This window comes from Stenella coeruleoalba (genome assembly GCF_951394435.1).
Source record: "Stenella coeruleoalba genome assembly, chromosome: 12".
NCBI classification, from domain to species: domain Eukaryota; kingdom Metazoa; phylum Chordata; class Mammalia; order Artiodactyla; family Delphinidae; genus Stenella; species Stenella coeruleoalba.
In genome coordinates this window covers 20,126,728-20,145,330 of record NC_137158.1, presented here as the reverse complement: position 1 = coordinate 20,145,330, position 18,603 = coordinate 20,126,728, and the positions used below count along the sequence as shown (strand labels likewise).

Sequence of the window (18,603 nt, the reverse complement as noted above, 5' to 3'; positions counted from 1 at the left end):
CGAGGATAACCCTCTCATTTTACATTGAGACCCAGAATGGTGAAGGAATAGCAGCTGATATGAGCACCCAGGGCTCCACCACCCAAGTCAGTACACTGTCCTGTGCTGCAGAATATGACAACTCCCAAAAGAATAGGACAAACCCCCAGAGTTAGCTGTGGTCACCAAAGCTGAATTTTAAAACTTTACAAGGGACTTCCCTGGTGGTCCAGTGGTTAAGACTCTGCGCCCTCAATGCAGGGGGCCCAGGTTCGATCCCTAGTCAGGGAACTAGATCCTGCATGCTGCAACTAAGACCTGGCACAGCCAAATAAATAAATATTTAAAAAAATAAAAACTTTATAAAACTGTGTTAACAATATCCTTTCTCAATAAAAATTAGTTCAGCACAGAGGGATTAGCTCTGTCTCTGTCATTTCTTCCTTGCAGATTGAGTGGTACTATCATTTTTCTCTGTTGTAACAAAAACTCATAACAAAAAATGCAATGATATTTAAGAAAAGTTTTTTATTGAATTAAAAGAAATATCACTGTATTGTGAATGCATTGGTATAAATTATCTCCAGATCAAAGCCAGGACACTATGAGACTGGCTACGGCCTGTGAGGACAGGGTACAATTAAAGAGAGCCGTAAAGCAAGTTACCAGCCTGATAATTCTGCTCTCCTTCAGGCCAAGACCAGAAGGGTAACCTAACATTGAACTCCTTAATCTTCACAAGCTTCCAACTGGGAAACAGAGCTCGGCTGGCCCACCTCACTAACATTCTGTGAGGATTCATGTGTTAGAATAATTGCTCCAAATAAAGGCCCACCGTGGAGTCGATGCAGTGCAATTTTGTGCTGGGGGGATGACTGCCAAATACAGAGATGAGGGTGAAATTAAAATTAAACAAAATCCCCCAACTCCGCTAGGGCAGCAGCAGCTTTAATTCCGTCCCAACCAAGTGGAAGGCTTGGGCCACCCTGCTGACATCGAATAAAGATGGATTAATTTGTACTTACCCAGGGTTGCCAGGTAACCACCCCTTTTCTCCCCACTCATTAAAAGCCCTCCAGATGTGTAAATTCCACCTTACAGCTATAGTCTTTCTGCGGCACATTAAGAGTCTCCTTTGTGGATTTTAATAGGGATGAAAGACAAGGCTGCACCTGGGCACCGCTAATGCTCAAAGTACGAGCTCTGGGATTTTCGAAATGGCCAGACACTCACAAGAAGAAAAAGGGCAGATTCCATCATCTTCTGCTTTGGAGACTTGTTCCTGACAACTCCCGCTGAAAAGGGTGCATTCCCCTCAAGCTGAAGTCAGCCTGCCACCCTTTGTGAGCAGCATTCCTGAGGTCAAACAAAGGCCAGAAAGAGCCTTTGGGAAACCAACGGTGACATTCCCCCCAGCCCCGCACCTTGCCACCCCTTGCCAAGCCACCTTAAGAAGGTGTTAGATTTAAAGCCTAGCTTGGACTATTCTGTGGTCATACCAGGAAGGCAGTGTCTGCACAGTAAGGAACTCCTACCTTGCTGGCACTGGAACATGGCTTTCGTTCATTGCAGAGACATTTACAGTGTGCTTATGAGATGCCAGGCTGTGCTAGGTGCCAGGGATTTAGAGGAGAATCAGAAAGTCCATGCCCACCCAGAGCTCAGCCTGTGGCACTGTAACAGTGTTCACTGGCCATTCTGGGTTTCATTTGTTCATTTATTTCGGTTTGCAGCCTTGGAATAAGAACGTTTCCATCTTTTTGCCAGTGTAGGTCTACTTTTAGGACTCTTTGTCCCTTTTCTGAGGTTTTATTAGATCTGAATATCCCTATCTTTATGACTAAAAACCTTATTGAGGCTGAGAATCATGCAAGTTAGCAGACAAGGCAGGAGTTGGTGCCCTGAGAGGTGGTCAGGCTGGGGCACGTGGACAGTGGGGAGGAAGTAGGGCAGCCATGTTTTCTGCAATGCCCCATGCGTAGGGCTTGATTTCAGAAATCTACCTGGACACTTGCTAGATTAGTCATCACGTTAATACATGGAAGATAGCAAAAAACAATGCAATCATAAAAGGCTACATTTAAAAGGGTCTTAGGTTTGATCTAGCGCACACCTCTTTTTATAGAGATGAAAAAACTGGATCATAGAGAAAGAGTTTTACAAGGTCACACTGACTGCAGTGAGACCCTGGGTTATTGGGTTGTTTGTGTTTTAATGGCATGCTCAGGCCTCTAGCCCAAAGGAGAGATGATGGGAGGATGCCAGAAGCCTGGCGGGCTGGAAGGGGAGGAGGGTGTCTGGATGCTTCTCGGATTGAACCAAATAGATGCTGCCCATTCCAAACACGCTGCCCTAGCAGCCGCCCTTGCGGGAACACCTTCTGTATCTGTATTATGGTTTTCCAGAGAAATAGAACCAATAAGATTGACTGACTGATTGATTGATTATTAGCTCATACAATTGTGGAGGCTAAGAAGTCCCACGATCTGCAAGCTGGAGACCCAGGGAAGCTGCTGATGTAATTTGAAGGCCTGACTGCTAGGGAGCTAATGGTGTAGACTCCAGTCTGGGCATGAAGGCCTGACAACCAGAAGCACCAGGACAGGAGAAGATCCATGTTCCAGCTCAAGAGTCAGTCTGAGAGCCAGGCATCCTCCCTTCCTTCACTTTTTTGTTACATGCAGACCCTCAGTGGCTTGTGATACCAAGCAGGGCCCTGTGGCTCTCCTGTGCACAAAAGCCTTTCTGTATCCCGCATTTCTTTGATTACAGGAAATAGACTTCAATCAGCCTCCATGAACGTCCCTGAGTTCCAACGGGCAGATTCAAGTGGTCGTTAATTAGGGAAGGGAAGGGATGCGAGACCAGGGAGAAACAAACAGTCAAGAGAAACAGTAGTGCAGCCTTGGGGCTGGGTCCTGGTTCCCCCTCAAGGGATACACACAACAATATCTTTGAGCTGTTTTGCAGATACTGAAACCCCCTCCAGGTGGGAGAAGTTAAGTTATTGAGGACAGTACACTGCCCACAAGCACATAGACCCCAGGCCAGTTGGAACCAGAAGGTTGACGACGTTGACTCCCACTTACCTCACCACCAACCCATCAGAAGAATGTCCACGTGCTAATCACGCCCTCTCTGAACCAGTATTACGGAACTCCTCACTACCCACTCCAGGTTGGGACACACAGTTTTGAGGGCATTAGCCCGCTGTGCCCCCCTTCGCCTGGCAAAGTAATAAAGCTGTCCTTCTCTACTTCACACAAAACTCTGTCTCCTAGATTCAGTTCGGCACAAGTGTACAGAGAAGCTGAGCTTTCTGCATCAGTTGTGTGATGCCCACGCACTCTGGGGCGGATAATCTGCTTTCTACCAATTCATATGCTAATCTCTTCCAGAAACACCCTCACAGACATACCCAGAAATGATGTTTAACTACTTATGTGGGCATCCTGTAATACAGTCAAGTTGACACATAAAATCGACTATCACAGTGGCATAACTCACATCCCCTCTTGCTACAGAAGAAGAAAATGGAACAGATGGTGATGGTCTGTGCTCTACTTTTTTTTTTTTTTTGCGGTACGCGGGCCTCTCACTGTTGTGGCCTCTCCCGTTGCGGAGCACAGGCTCCGGACATGCAGGCTCAGTGGCTATGGCTCACGGGCCCAGCCGCTTCGCGGCATGTGGGATCTTCCCGGACCGGGGCACGAACCCGCGTCCCCTGCATCAGCAGGCGGACTCTCAACCACTGCGCCACCAGGGAAGCCCAGCAAATCAAATTTTGAAAAGTCACTCCAATTGCTTTCCCAGTAGTAAAATCCCAATAGATTCCATGGCATTACTGTCATCCCTTTGAATGCCTAGGTTAACATTTAAATTGAAAATCAATATAGATTTAAAGTGGTTTCACCACAGACTCCTAAAAAGTTGATCTGTTGTTGAGATCACACTCACATTAGCTGTGGTAAGTGGGAGGGAGAAAACACCTAAAAGGGGGGGTGAAGAGGATATTGGTTTAAGTGGGCAGAGCCTATGCAGTTGATGAGGCCAAAGTTTGTGGAAAAAGTTAAACATAATTTGAACTTGTCTGCTAGACAGCTTTAAGACAACACGAACTTTTAAAATATTTAATTTAGGTGAGTTGTTTAAAGCTGCTACATATGAGGCTACATCATAAGTAGTTGAGAAAAAAAGTATACCTATGACAGAGGTATAAAAGCTAAGATGAGTCTTCTCAAAAGAGAATTGTAGTTTCGAGCCCTACAGATGGGGACAGAAGGAAAGGATCTGGGCACAAGGTAATTCTTAATTTATCCATCTTTTTATTTTACACAGTTGAGAAGGATCCCATTTGACATATGTTTTCCCTGGCTTGCCCATCTGGCTTTGCTTCATCCTCCTGCGCTTTTTCTTTGATTCCCTAGAATGTACCAAACCCCCAGTTGACTTTGGCCCACATACACACGTCTTCCTTTTTCCTGAAGACTCTTTTCTAGTATCTTCACTGGCTGACTGCTGTATATCCTTCAGGTCTGATCTTACACAAGTTTGCCAGAGTTCCCACCACTTCTTTTACATCCTCCACACCTTTACTCATCTATATCACCCACCAGGATCCTAAAGGCTTTTGAATGTGAAGCTGAAACTAACCTAGGGGCTAACTCAATGATGTCCAATTGTTCTTTCATTTGCAATTTAGGGAAGATTTGACAGAACCTTTGCTGTATGGTGCTCATCTGATGTGGCATTTTGACTGAGGCAAAGAAATCCAGAAGCTAGTTGTTTGGCTCTATAGGGGTAGTGATCAGCTTCATTTAAACCCAGGAAAATGCTGGGCTCTTCTCTGTCCTTTGGGTTCTGAATAATACAGATATGTACTTAGCATTTTCTGCTTTCCCAGTTTCCTCTTAAAGGCTTTTATTAAGTCCTTGTTTGTAGATGACATAGTCCTGGGCACCACTCAAAGAGAATAGATTGGAAATGGCAAAAAAGTAAATAGTTCAGACAGGGAAACCTATCTATCTATCTATCTATCTATCATCCATCTTTACTATACACACACACTTTAATTATATCTATATAAAATAAATGTCTACTTCAGCATAATTCCTGCCCCTAAGTGTAGCAGGTATAATTTTCAGGCCACAGACTCAGGTGCACACACAAAAATTTTTTTGTTTTCCCATAATTCAACTTCTATTCCCAACTCCATTCTCACAGACGGAAGAAACTCAAATTCTGGTGACTCCGTTTACTTCAGTTCCGAGTTTTTCAGTTGTCCTAGGTCTGCATCTAAGTTCTAGGTGTCTACAGAGAGCCAAGGTGCCAGGAGAGTGGTGAAGAGAACCTCAGGTCTGATTGTCACCCCTTCGAGTGGGCACCTGCGGAGTCATCTGTATGCTGATGAGTCTCCTCCATTGCCTTGCACGTCACTGTTGCCTTTTCCTCGTGCTGCCCTCGATAGGCCCATCAGCTTCCCCTGCCAAGTCTGGCCCCTCTCAGCCACTCTGCCCCACTTCCTCCTTCCCCACACAGAGTGTGAAGGAGCTCTCTCAGGCTGTCACAGGCTATTCTGCCTGCAGATGCCACCCACAGCCTTTTTTATCCATTTCCCATGACAGCTGGGCTAGAGGCAGGGTGAACTGCTACACTAACATCTGATAGCTGAAGAACAGTGGAAACAGCCATGAAGTGTCTGAATATATTCTTAAAGTACAGGAAAGATGGCATGTGACATGGATTGGGTGCAGGTTCTGAGGCTGACAGGAGATAAACCAATAGAAGTGTTGCTGAACGAGGAAAGGACTAAAGTGGGATGTTGAAGGAATGGAAGAGATGAGCTCTGCTGAAGAATTCTGACAGAGAGGCTAAAAATGCTGTCCAGTGTCCTACAGAGAGAGGAGGAAATATAGCACATGCTATTGTTTCTAGAAATGTTGAAACTTAAATGGACTTGAATATCGTCAAGTCATCTGCTGGTCTCAAACACAAGAAAGGGTCCCAGAACTCGGAACGTTTGACTCATTTGCTACCCGTAATATGGAATTCCCATCAGCTCCTTGGTTTAGAGGTTCTAAACCATCCTAGCTACCCAGTTTTTACGTTTGTATTTAGATAAATATTTTGGAATAAAAAAGATAAGCACCACTTCTTAAGTATTTTTGCTCATTTTCTAAAGTGGTATCTTTTCTGGCTACTAAAATAACTTCGTTGTAGAATATTTGAAAAATATAGAAAAAGCTTAAAGAAGAAAATAAAACCATCTATAATTCCATCACTCAGAGATAACCACCATTAACATTTTGATGTATGTACTTAGTCTTTTTCTCTATATAAAGATGTGAATTTCTTATCACAAAAATGTAGTGGTACCTCACATAGTATTTTCTAACCCACTCTTCCCCTTTAATTTATTGTGACCATTTTCCAAATCACTATTATTCTAAAATAATTCTTAACGTTTGCTCCAGATTTAATTATGTACATACACCATAATCCATTAATCTAATTCCCTATGGCTCAACATTTAAGTTGTTTTCCATTTTTTGCTATTACCAAGAGTACAACTTTCTTTTAAAATAGTAAAGAAGAAATTGCTTTGCTATTACTACTACTTTTTTTCTTTTTTTTTTAGAACAGTACACAAATTGAAATCATGTTTACAGTTCAGGGAATGAAAGAACCAGAAAGAGAGGCTTACTTTGGTAAAAGTGATGAGAATTTTTAGAGTCTGTTTAACTTAGGATAAGAAGTTCTAATCATCAGTGGGGGAGATAACTAGCAGTTGGGCTACGGCTGTAAGAGGAGGGATTATCACAAACAGAAACATAAAGGCAAGTAAGAAGGACTGGAGAACAAGATCATGTAGAATCCAAAGCAGAGGTTTTTAAATGGTTTTTTAAGGAGCAAACTTTTGTTGACTTTAACGGCAAACAAATCAGGTGCTAAAGTCGATGAAAGGGCAGCAAGGCAATGCGATGCAGACAGCTTCCTGACAAGGACTGTGGCTTCCGTGCTCGCAGCTGTGCATTGGGTCTCAGCCTCAAGCCAGTCCAGTGAACACACTGACCTGTGGTATTTACAACATGAAACTGCAGCTAAGCTAAGTATGATAAAAAAAGAGTACGAGTCTTCAAAATATCGTCTACATCCAAAGTATCTTTGGAAAGTCCAATCCTTTGTGACTCATTCGTCCTGCCCCACAAGGAACATTATTTTGAAATGATTTTTAGCACAAAGGATTTTCCCCAAGTTGAAATGGGAACATGAGAGAATGTAAAGTAAAAAAAAAAAAAAAAAAAATGAGGCAGGAGGTGTTTACTCCATGTTCAGGACATACAGAATTGCTTAGAGAGACCACGGATACCTTCAAAGAAAAGGAGCTGGATACGATTCCCCAAGACTCTTCCCTCCTTCTGAGTACAGCCCAAGCAACAGCCCACTATGGAGAGCTCTGACTCTGACTTTCAATTTGTGTCATGATGTTGGAAAAGGCAGTGCCAAGATTTTTTCACTCTTCAGATCTTTGCAGAGAGATGTTTGCAGTTGGGCGAATGAAAGTGTTTGTGACATTAAAAGGCAGTGGTGACCTGTCCTGGACTACAGTTTGTATGGCAAGTGACTGGTCTGAATTGGCTTCTACTCAGGCAAGCAAAAGAGAAAGTTGAAAAAGAAGTTCGAGGATTAAGTTTCCATGTGTGTCCCCATTCACAACAGATGGCCTCCACACGGACAAACTTTACGCATTTGGTGATCTCCAGATGGGCAAATAAAATGCCATTTTTGATCTTATTGTAAATTGGGGAGGGGGGTTTATTACATTCTCTCAATCAAACCGAAAAGGAAAATGAATTTTCTCCAGGCAGAGACTTTAAGCTAAAAGAATAAACATTAAGGCTATGAAGGATCCTCCGTATCAATGTATTAGTTTTCACTGAAGCATAAGGTTTAATTCGCTGTAAGCCTTAAAGAAAAAAATATGAATAATTGTCAAACATTTTTGATAGGTCATACATACGGCATATTCAAGAAAAAAATTAGTATTCAACTTTTGGCAAATCCTATGAGACTCAACATGTATTGTGGAAATAAGCCCTTTTAATAGTTTCACTGAATATTTGATTTTGTAATTATCTTCACGATTATTTAAAACACACACTTTTAAGATTATCTTTTTCTTCTTCTCTCTCGAAGCAGTCAATTTTCCTCTTTATTCCTAAAATATTTCCTTTCCATACAACTAAACCACATTTTACAACTAAAACCACTGCCATATCATCTGGCGCCTCTCTGATTTACACAGTACAATAACAATGGACATCTTGTCTTTGATTTGGTGTTTCATTCTGCTTCCCCACCTGAGCCAGTCTCTCCAATATTCTTCTCAATTACGTGACACCCCCCATCACCCCCCCCACACACACACACCCCTGAAAGCACCTGATTTTAGTAGCTACCCCATGACTGAAGTCCAGGATCTTGACGGCAGCAATGAAGCTTAAATCACAATTGAGTAAAATAATGTTCTGTACAAACTTCAATTCCAAAAACCAATTGCTCTGCTTTAAAAAATAGTACGATAATAACGCGCACATGTTTTGATTCTATAATTATGTTTAAATGTCATAGACTTTATATTTCGCACTAGGACACCCAACAGCCAACACACTTATATGGAAACATTTGATGGATGCTTACATCTTTAATGAAACCAAAATACCTAGCCCCGTGTCAAGCTTAAGGTCAATTTTCAGTGAATAATGATTAAAAAATATTTTTACTGCCTATTAAAATCTTAATTTAAAAAAATGCAGTCACGTCTGACAGCTACAGTGCAGCGTGTAGAAGTGAGGCCCAGATACATTTACCCACGGACAGCCAAGTGAGAAGCAGCGCCACCTACTGGTAATGACTATAGTCTCTGGAATCCAATAGATGGGTTCCCATCCTGGCTCTTAAACATTAGCTTTTACCCTGGGAAGTTCCTAACTCTCCAAGTCTGAGTTTCTAAAGGGATCAAATAGAGAAAATAATAGAAATAATAAAAAATAAACATCATATTGTGTGAGGATTAAATAATATGGCACATGTAAAGCCCTTTGTGCACTTTAGCAATACCCCCTCGCACACACACAAAATTATGATTATGTTCAGGATCTATAAAATCCTAGAAGAGAGGGGCTCTGTTTCTGTCATGTTGGACAATGTTGAGCAAAACATCTCTTGGGTACTTTATTATGCCTTTGTTTTACCGTAATGATGAAAATTCTGTTGCCGTATTCCCTCATTAACCCTCTACTTCAACTTCATTAAAAGTATAATCTTTCCAATAAATTTCTTTTTTTTCCACACCTCCAAGATTTCACCCCATTCTCTCACCTACAACACCATTCTCTTTCCCAAAGGCTCTGGGAAGCAGCAAGTCACACAATGGTTTTCTAGTTAGCACCCATTGTGTTAACGGTCACCTGGCTTTAGCATCTGTTACCTTGTCCATCACCAGGACCGATGGGGCTGCTTTGGGTTATCTGTACCTATATCTCCTTACTTTTTCACCTGGTGGTCTCCTTTCCAGAAGTCACAGCTTCAGCCAAAGAGACCAAGGGTTCCTGGGAGACAAGAAGCATCCTTGATTCTAGGGTGTGGGAAGGAGCATAACCATATATGGCCCTTGCCCATAAGTAGGGAAAGCACTGGAATTTCACCCAGCTGGGTGCCTACCATTACAGCCACGTCACAGGTCACATCCTTGGCACATGATTGGATCTGCAGGCCCTAAGAGACTCAGAATTTCTGCTCTAATTTACTGAGAAGCCACTCTTCTAACTGGTTGTGGGGTATATATCACTACCTGCCTTATCTCCCCCACAAGCTCTATGTTCATCTGAATCTTTTCATTGGCTCTTGCTCTACCATATGCTGGCCACTCTTTACTCCAGCAGAAGAGTTGTCCCCCCGATCATCTGCTAGAAAAAAAGGGCTTTAATTTTAACTTTTAAAACCTTCATTAGTTGAATGCAGAACATCTCAAAGAGTCTTGAGAATATTTTAGAAGAAAAATCCCATGGGCGCTCACGGCAGAATGCAGTAGTGGAAGAGGCACAAATTTGGAGTCTTATAAACTCTGTGAGATCTGCACCTATTCTGTCACCTGTGAAAGGAAGGTTAGCATACTTAGGGTGCAGGGAGTGAAACAATGCAAGTATGTAAAGTACACGGGTTCGTGCCCCGGTCCGGGAGGATCCCACATGCCGCGGAGCGGCTAGGCCTGTGAGCCACGGCCGCTGAGCCTGTGCGTCCAGAGCCTGTGCTCTGCAATGGGAGAGGCCACAGCAGTCAGAGGCCCGTGTACCGCAAAAAACAAACAAACAAACAACAAAAAAAACTTGCAGTGTGTCTCTCTCTGTCACTGTCTCATTTCTCTCTAGTTATGGATGTTCATAGTGATTGACAGTTCTGCAAACTCTTGCTTTGTGCCAAACTTGCTCCTGATTCTCTAGAAGTCTCAGATGGAGAAACAATCAACTTCTCATAGGTGTATCTGAACACTTCACCCTGTGGCCTAGAATTTCTATATTTAAAAAGGAGCAAACTTTTTTTAAATGAAATTGGATTACAAACTCAAAATATTGTCCTCTAGTGGTAACCTCTACTATTCCCTGATACCCACAGGTAACACTCAAATGGGTTTCCCTGTAAGTTAAATATATTAGGTTTAATATACTTAAATATATAGTGCAGACCTTTAGGTTTTGGAAGGAAAAAACTTATGGTTCTTGGCAATTGTTCTTTTTCTTTCTCTGCAAAAATGACTGTGGAACCATCTTTGGATTCCTTAGTCTTAGAGACATACATATGCTAAGTTTATAATCTCATGATTTCTCCATATAACACGCGATTTGTTCTAGAACCTTAGCTCTGAATGCATGCTTCTGTGAATTAAAATGCCAAACTATTAATCAGCTTTTATGATTAAGAGAAAAACAAATAGATTATTATTATATTTTTAACAATATACTAAAAGTGAAAGATGATCTTGTAGACTCTGTGGTCTGGTCTCAGCCAATGCAATCATGCCAGGAGTTCCCTGTAAAAGTAATTAGGGAGGTTGAAAAAGTGAGCGCTTCCCAGATGTGATCTTACCAGTGGCCTTAATATATGACATCAATGAGTTAAATGAGGAAACTACCAGAGGCTGAACAGCTAGGTTTTAAGTTTCAGATGAAGTTTTTGCTTGTGCTCACCTCAGGAAATGAATATTGCATTCATAAATTGTCGTTCTTATCCAGGAGATGAACCATAGCGGTTTCATTTAGCCCTAGAGTATTAAATTTCTCTAACACTTTGCCACATTAGACTATGTTTTCCAACTGAATGTGATGATGCTGTACTGGAAGGAAAAAATCGTTAGCCAAGTGACATTCCATAAAAAGCCATAAAAGTTTATGATGCCCATAGTAGGATAATTGCCACGACAGGAATTGAATACTTCCTTATGGATAATATTTGATAAGAAATGGCATGTATAACAATCATAACATTTCAATCGATCAATGATGGCTACTTCAGAATGCATTTATTTCACTGTTTCCACGATGGACTTTACAGTGCCAGAATTGTTTCTACTCCACTAGATAGATGAGGAAAAGGACCATATTCCTTTTCTTCCTGCATTTATTTTCTATCGTAATCATTTGTCTGTGCATTCTTATCCTCCCCCCAGCGACTAGAATGTTTCAGCACAAGCTGTTGACAAATGATTTGTTGAAAGCCAAAGCTAGTAGACAGCAATGTTTTCTCTTTCTTCTTGAGTCGGCATTCTTCTGCCTCAAGTCCTTTTGCAATATTAATTAAATAATTCATAGACAGTGTCCTTTCTCCCAGTTTCCAGATACTCTAAACCTCACACCTGTTTTTCTTTGCGTTTGTGCTCTCTCAGCTTATAAATCTTCCCATATTTCCCAGTATAGTTTCTTATGAAATGACACTTTTCTCCCCACAGCACAAACTTTGACCCAACTGTTTTCAATAGTGGCAGTCAAGCCTGAAGCTGTCAGTCAAAGAACAGCTTATCAGTCTGAGCTTTTCCTTTTTAAGCTTTTACTCAGTGACTTTTGAGACCCGTCAACACCCAGTTGATTTTAGCCCTAACAATAAAGTCACACTCTGTCTCCCACATAGAAGCTTTAAGATTAAATTCTGATGTCATAGACGTCATATTTACATAGTTAAAACTCATAACGAGCAACCCACAGGCAATAGGATGTAATAACCGTGCAACAGAGCCATTTCCTGTCCCCCTTTTTTCTCTCACTCTATGTTTTGTGCAGTTTATTGGATGTGAATGTTATGAAAATGAAAATCGTCTGGGAGAAACCTGCCGGCCAGGTCTGAGGTTTAGAAGAATTCCACTGGACGAGTACATTGAGTTGTAAAGGCGTGGCCACCTCTTACATTATAAAACAGAAACCCTTTCAACATTCTTTCATTTCCAGGAAAAGGAGAGATGGGAGGCCACCGTTACAGGCTCGAACAGCAGACTTTTAACAGCTTTAATTCTTCTACTATTATAGGAAAACAACCAACTTAGAGTCAAAAACTGTGAAACACCAGGAGTTTTACAGTTTTCATTTTTAAACACAAAGCACCTCCTTCAAATGCCCTGCGAGGTGAACTTCCACCGTGGATGAGCTGTCACGGTGAAATCTGCCCTGGCACTTGAAATGGCTGATCTAGAGGAGCTAAGCATTCTCCTGGCAATCACTTTAGAGCGAGAAATGTGCGTATCATGTTAAAGCGGGAAAATGAAAGACACTGTCCCTGATTGAAGTCTCCATCCCATCAAAAGATTAGGCTCCAAGTAGAAATACCGACAAGAAAATAAGGCTCTGATGGAAGCATATGATAAACCATGATGTGGACACTTTTTGTAGTTTCATTATTTAAAGAGAAGCAGAATGAAATCGTTCTCTTAATAGTGTTACTTTGGAAAACCTTCTGTCTAAATAAAGCCTAGGGACTTCCCTGGCAGGCCAGTGGTTAAGACTTTGCCTTCCAATGCACCCCCAATGCAGGGGGTGCAGGTTCAATCCCTGGTCAGGGAGCTAAGATCCCACATGCCTCGGAGCCAAAAAAACAAAACATAAAGCAGCAGCAATGGTGTAACAGATTCAATAAAGACTTTAAAAATGGTCCACATCAAAAAAATAAATAAATAAATAAACAAATAAAGCCTAAAATACCATTTTGAAATAAGGTCTTATTCTTTCTGGGGCTGATCTTTCTTACCAGTCATGTGAAAAGATGTACGCTGAAATTTAACAGTTAGATTTGACTAATATGTTAGAACACATCTGCCTTGGCTTTCTGTAATATATGAAAAGCACAGTCATATTCCCATATGAAATAATATTAAGAAAAATTCAATGGAATTAATATTCTCTCATGGCTATAATTCTATCTGAAAACAAATAGAGAAAAGGACTATAACAGCATTTTTCATAGAGTCCCAAATTCCATAGCCTCCATACAAAAACTAGGCTCTTTCAATAGTTTTTTCTTGCTCAAATTAGGTAGGAAGATAATTTTTGGACTCACAGGTATTGTTTCAGCAAATAAAACAGAATTCCTAGAAGTACATAAGTCTTTTGTACGTTCCCAGAAATAGAATCGTTTTTTTGTCAGTAAAAGATGTATTTACACACTTCCCCATCCCCTCTGTCTCATGCACACACATGCACATGTCTACACCACATAGTCATGGAATGACTGAGAAAATTCAGGAGAGGACCCCCGCATCCGGACCTAAGTGCTTTCTCCTCCCTGGCCCACCCCTAGGCCCGAGGTTCTGCTAACAGAATCCATCTCTCCTTGTTAGGCATTTTGCCTTTAATAATTCTCAGTTCAAAAGAAAATACTCCTAAAGTAGGAGTTTGTGGAGCCCCTGAAGCGCCCCCCCCCACCCTAAAGACCTAACACACTGGGCTCATGTTGGTTGCTGGTGCCATTGAGAAAAAGTTTACATTTCATTGGAGAAATAGTCATCGCACACCCTTGAGTGTGCTGTTTGAGGCACTGTGGGGAACGCCGGGATGACTTTCTCTTACCTTCTGGGAAGCAAAACACAGGTAGATGCTGTCAAGGAGAAGGAGAGAGAGAGAAAGGAAGTTTACAGTACAAGGGGCAGAGGAGGAGAAGCCAAGAAGGGAATTAAAATGGGAAACCAGAAAATGCCGAAAGCATATTTCCTCTTTTACAGTTTTGTGTAGTGTAACCAAAGAGCTAAAACATTGCAATAATTTGTCACGTCTGTATTCTAGGTCCCCTTTTGCAGGCCAGAGAGACTTTCAGAATAAGAAAAAAATCAGTTGTGCCCATGAATTTTTTAATTGCAAAATATCTGACATTTTGATCCAACTATTTGTCTACATGAGTAAAAGAATACTATTAAGGATTCTATAGAATTGTAAACTTTTGCATAAGGTTTTATGAAACTTCAGTTATTAATAAAATTGCTATGGAAACATGAAACCAAGACATACCTCCGTATGAAAAAACATAACCCCTTTGTCTCTGCCTGATTCTTCCACTTGTGTGTGAAAGTAAACTACCGCTGGAAGAAGTGCAAAACAGCTTCTCAGAACTGTAAACCCTGTTGAGGGTAAGACACTTAGAAAAAGGATGACTTGTCAAAGATTACTGGTCTCTTTCAGCTGGTATCAAATGTAAGGGCTAGATTCAACTCCTGGAGTCTTTGATAGCAATTACAGATGGAATGACTTTCAAACAATTTGGAGTTTGTGTTTAATTCAGAACAGCACGTGACATCTTGGACAGATCCCAATATGCTCATGAAATTTCAAAAGGAGTTGGAAATCTCATGAAATAAGTCAAAGATATCACCCTTTATGAGGTATGACTGACTATAAAGTAACAGAACTGCTTTTGAAACCAACATTGCAGAACCTACACGTGCACGTTGAGTGTTGCCCCTTTAAAAACAATCATGTGGGAGTCTCTGCATCCATTCAGTTGTTGATGTCAGAACCTGAGCCACCTTCCTTCCCATCTTCCCCCTGCCTCTTCTTTGGAATGTAAATTTGAAATCTGAAAATGGATGAAGCTGTGCAGCCTCAGTTCTTGTGATTAGAGTGAGTAATTAAACTGAGGGCTAGAACTCAATGGGGCCGTAAATAAATGAAACTTGTTAGGAAACGTTGCATTGTAATGTGTAATACAAATAGCTAACACTTGCATTCTCACTATGTGCCAGACTCTGTTCTAAGCATGTGACACCCATGATTTGTTTTCATGTTTATTTAAAAACATTTTATTGATGACACCTATGATTTTATAGCATGCCCACACTAATCCCTTGATACAGGTCATACCATCACCATTTTAAAGTGATAGAAACTGAAGCACAGAGAGGGAAAAAAAAAAGCCCAAGCCCACACAGCTAGTTAGCGGCAGAGTCAAGGATTCCAGCCTAGGAGCTCAGTACCTCCAAAGCCCTTGCTTTTAACCACCATGCTCTGCAGCAGCGGTCCCCAACCTTTTTGGCACCAGGGACCGGTTTCGTGGAAGACAATTTTTCCACGGACGGGGGTAGGCGGGTGGTTCAGGCAGTAATGCCAGCGATGGGGGGCGGGGGAGTGGCAGATGAAGCTTCGCTTGCTTGCCCACCGCTCACCTCCTGCTGTGCAGCCTGGCTCTCAACAGGCCGGTACTGGTCCACAGCCCGGGGAACTGGGGACCCCTGCTCTACAGTCTTCCCTCAGTATCCGAGGGGGGATTGGTCCCAGGGGTCCCCGCAGATACCAAAATTCACAGATGCTCAACTCCCTTATATAAAATGGCATAGGTCAGTCTGCCCTTTCTATCTGTGGATGTGAACTGCACGGATAAGAAGGCAAATAGAGTGGTACTAAAGAGAAGCCCTGATTGAGTTCTGGTGCAGTGCCATGGGCTGTTGGACTTATTAAGAACATTTCCTCATTATCAACTCTAAACATTCATGATGTAATAATGTGCAGTTATTCCTCGGCTTGGGTTTGAATGCTTTTGGCCAGCTTGCAGGATCCTATCACACAACGAGTGACTGTGCCTCACTGACCTCCCGCAAGTCCATTTCAGTACAACTTTGCATCAGTTGTGGAGAAAAGTTTACACCACGATGCACTCTGAATTTGGGGATCTGAAAATTCTCAAGATATAGTGTTTGCAAATGGCAGACTCTCTTACAGGTATAAACTTCCGTAATGGCTACTTTCAAGGACGGCACTGACTCGGATGTCATAAATTCAGAAATATTCAAGAGAATGAGGGATCTTGGCACCACCAAGCACGTTTGTGAGGTGCCTCAGGTCTTAGGCCAGGCGAGCAGCGGAACAGTATGATATGCCAGTGGGACTGCAGACTTCGTAATCAACCAGACCTAGGCACAGATCTAGAATTTTCCACTTATCAGATATGTGACTTTGGGTAACTTGGTTAACTTCTCTGAGCCTCAGTTTCTGGGAGCATTGGGCGCCAATGCTCACAGGTGTGAGGATTAAATAAAATACAATCAGTCTAATTTTGCATGGCACAATCTGTAGCAATACACCTTCCACGAATAATGTTTTCTGCCTTTTTCAGGACTATACTTGGACTCTCCAATTGAAAACAAATTACTCTCCAAATCATTGACTCCGCTTTCTGAGTGTTTAGGACTCTCCTTGCCATACTATAATTTAGCGGCATTGGGGAAGGTTATTTTTACGGGTCTTGTTCGATTCACCCCTGCTATTTTATTTGTCTTGAGTTTAGTGCCTGTTGCAGGCACCAACTGGGTTCCAACTGATAGAGACAGCACGTGGGGGGGAGGAGGGGCTGACAAAGGGCTTGCAGCTGTTGAGAGAGCAAATGGATTAGGCAGCCAAGTCCGCAAGCATCTGGTAAAACTGACACTTTTTTTTCACAATATTGACGTTTCTATCATAAATGATAATTCCCAGCTTTCTTTTAACTATATTTGGAAACAGTTTTGTTTTTCTTTGGTTTTGGGTTTTTTTTGTGTGTGTGTGGTGGGAGTGAGGGTGGTGCGAAGATAGGGGTAGTTCTCTGTCTGATTATCCCCTTCTTCAGAGGAAGAGCCTTTCTCTGGGCACAGTAGAGGTCACGGAAGTCATGTGTGTGTGTCTGTGTCTGTAGCACAGAGAGGGCATGAGGGAAGACAGGGGCCCAGGGAGACTGGGAAAGCTCACTAGGGTGAATCCTGGGGAGAACAACAGAAATTTTACTAGTGAGAGGTGTACATCATCAATCAGATATCATGGCTCATCAAACATCATCAACAGATGTCCTAGGATGTCCCTGAATTTGCACCGTCAAACGTTGCCTGGTTCTCCTTTCCTCATATACACCAAGTACCACCTTGGCCTTGAGGGGTGATTCCAGGTAGAGAGACATGGAAGGAAGTGGTCCCTCCAACAAGGATCATCCCACTTCTAAAGATCCCTTAGGAGGTGTTTGCAGGGACAACAGAGGGGTGATCTTGTCCACCCCAAAGATACTCGAAGGTTCAAAACCCAGGACCATCTGAAAGCAAAGCAAGACTTAGGCCTGGCCCAGGATTTATCTGGTCTAATGATGCTCCCCATTCCAGAAATAGCCCAGTGATGGCTTACTATTGCTCACAATAATTCATTCAGTGAACATTTACTAAACACCTGTGGTCTGCTATTAGTGTGGTTAGAAATTAGGAAATAATCACAAAACAAACAAATACCTCTGCCCTCCTGGAGGTGCTACCGGCTGTGCAGATATCATGCTTTTAGATGTTGCTTTGAAAACCTAAATTTAAAAGAGAGCAATAAAGGAAATGAGCCTCCTCTTTGATGGCATCCCAATTCGCAATGTCCTCTGGGCTGCTTTTGCCAATGAAAGTGCATAACAACTATCTTGGGTTTGTATGGTGACTGTAATTTCATGTTTGTCACTTGTTTTATTGTGTACATTCAAAAGGAAGAGAGAAGATATACATGATAATCATTTCCATGTAACTGATTTTTACTTCCAGCTGGTAAATGCAGGGAGCAGTGCAGGGGTGATCTCTGCTTCCTGTATCTTGACATGCAAAAGGCTCCCCTGATACTCTACATTCAAACTGATGAGGAAAATGGAAATCTCTGATGAAGTTTAATTAATGAATAAAAACTGCTTGGATGGTTTACTTTAAAAAACAAACAAAAAACCCTTGTGGTAGAGAGAGAAATAATAAACAAGCTAAATAAATAAAATATATAGCATAATAGATGATAGTAAGTGCAAGAAAGGGGAATGAAAGTGAGAGTGAAAGAAGCAGTTTCAACAAAAAGTAGGGGAGGAAGCCGCAGGCAGCTGGGGGAAGAGGCTCGTCCAGGTGCAGGGCTGGGGCAGGACAGCAGAGAGAAGGGGACAGTGGTAAATGAGGTCGGGAGAATGGCGGCAGGGACACAAGCTAAGAAAGGCCCTCCGGACTTTTACTCTGTATGATGGAAACAGAGCACCTACGGCTATTCCAGGCACTGAACGGGCTCTTTTCTTACCGCTGTTCTCTCTAGTGCTATTGAACAGACAGAATTCGCTCCTTACTCAGAC

General features: G+C 42.0%; 1 long non-coding RNA gene across 1 annotated transcript; it reads right to left on the bottom strand.

The window, feature by feature from the left end:
* Nucleotides 1-8,847: 8,847 nt before the first annotated feature.
* On the bottom strand, nucleotides 8,848-17,819 carry LOC307195390. The gene is made up of 3 exons (XR_013830824.1): nucleotides 17,753-17,819; nucleotides 14,088-14,115; nucleotides 8,848-10,132 (listed from the first exon to the last, which is right to left on the bottom strand). It is a non-coding gene; the product is annotated as an uncharacterized lncRNA (long non-coding RNA).
* Nucleotides 17,820-18,603: the final 784 nt, after the last annotated feature.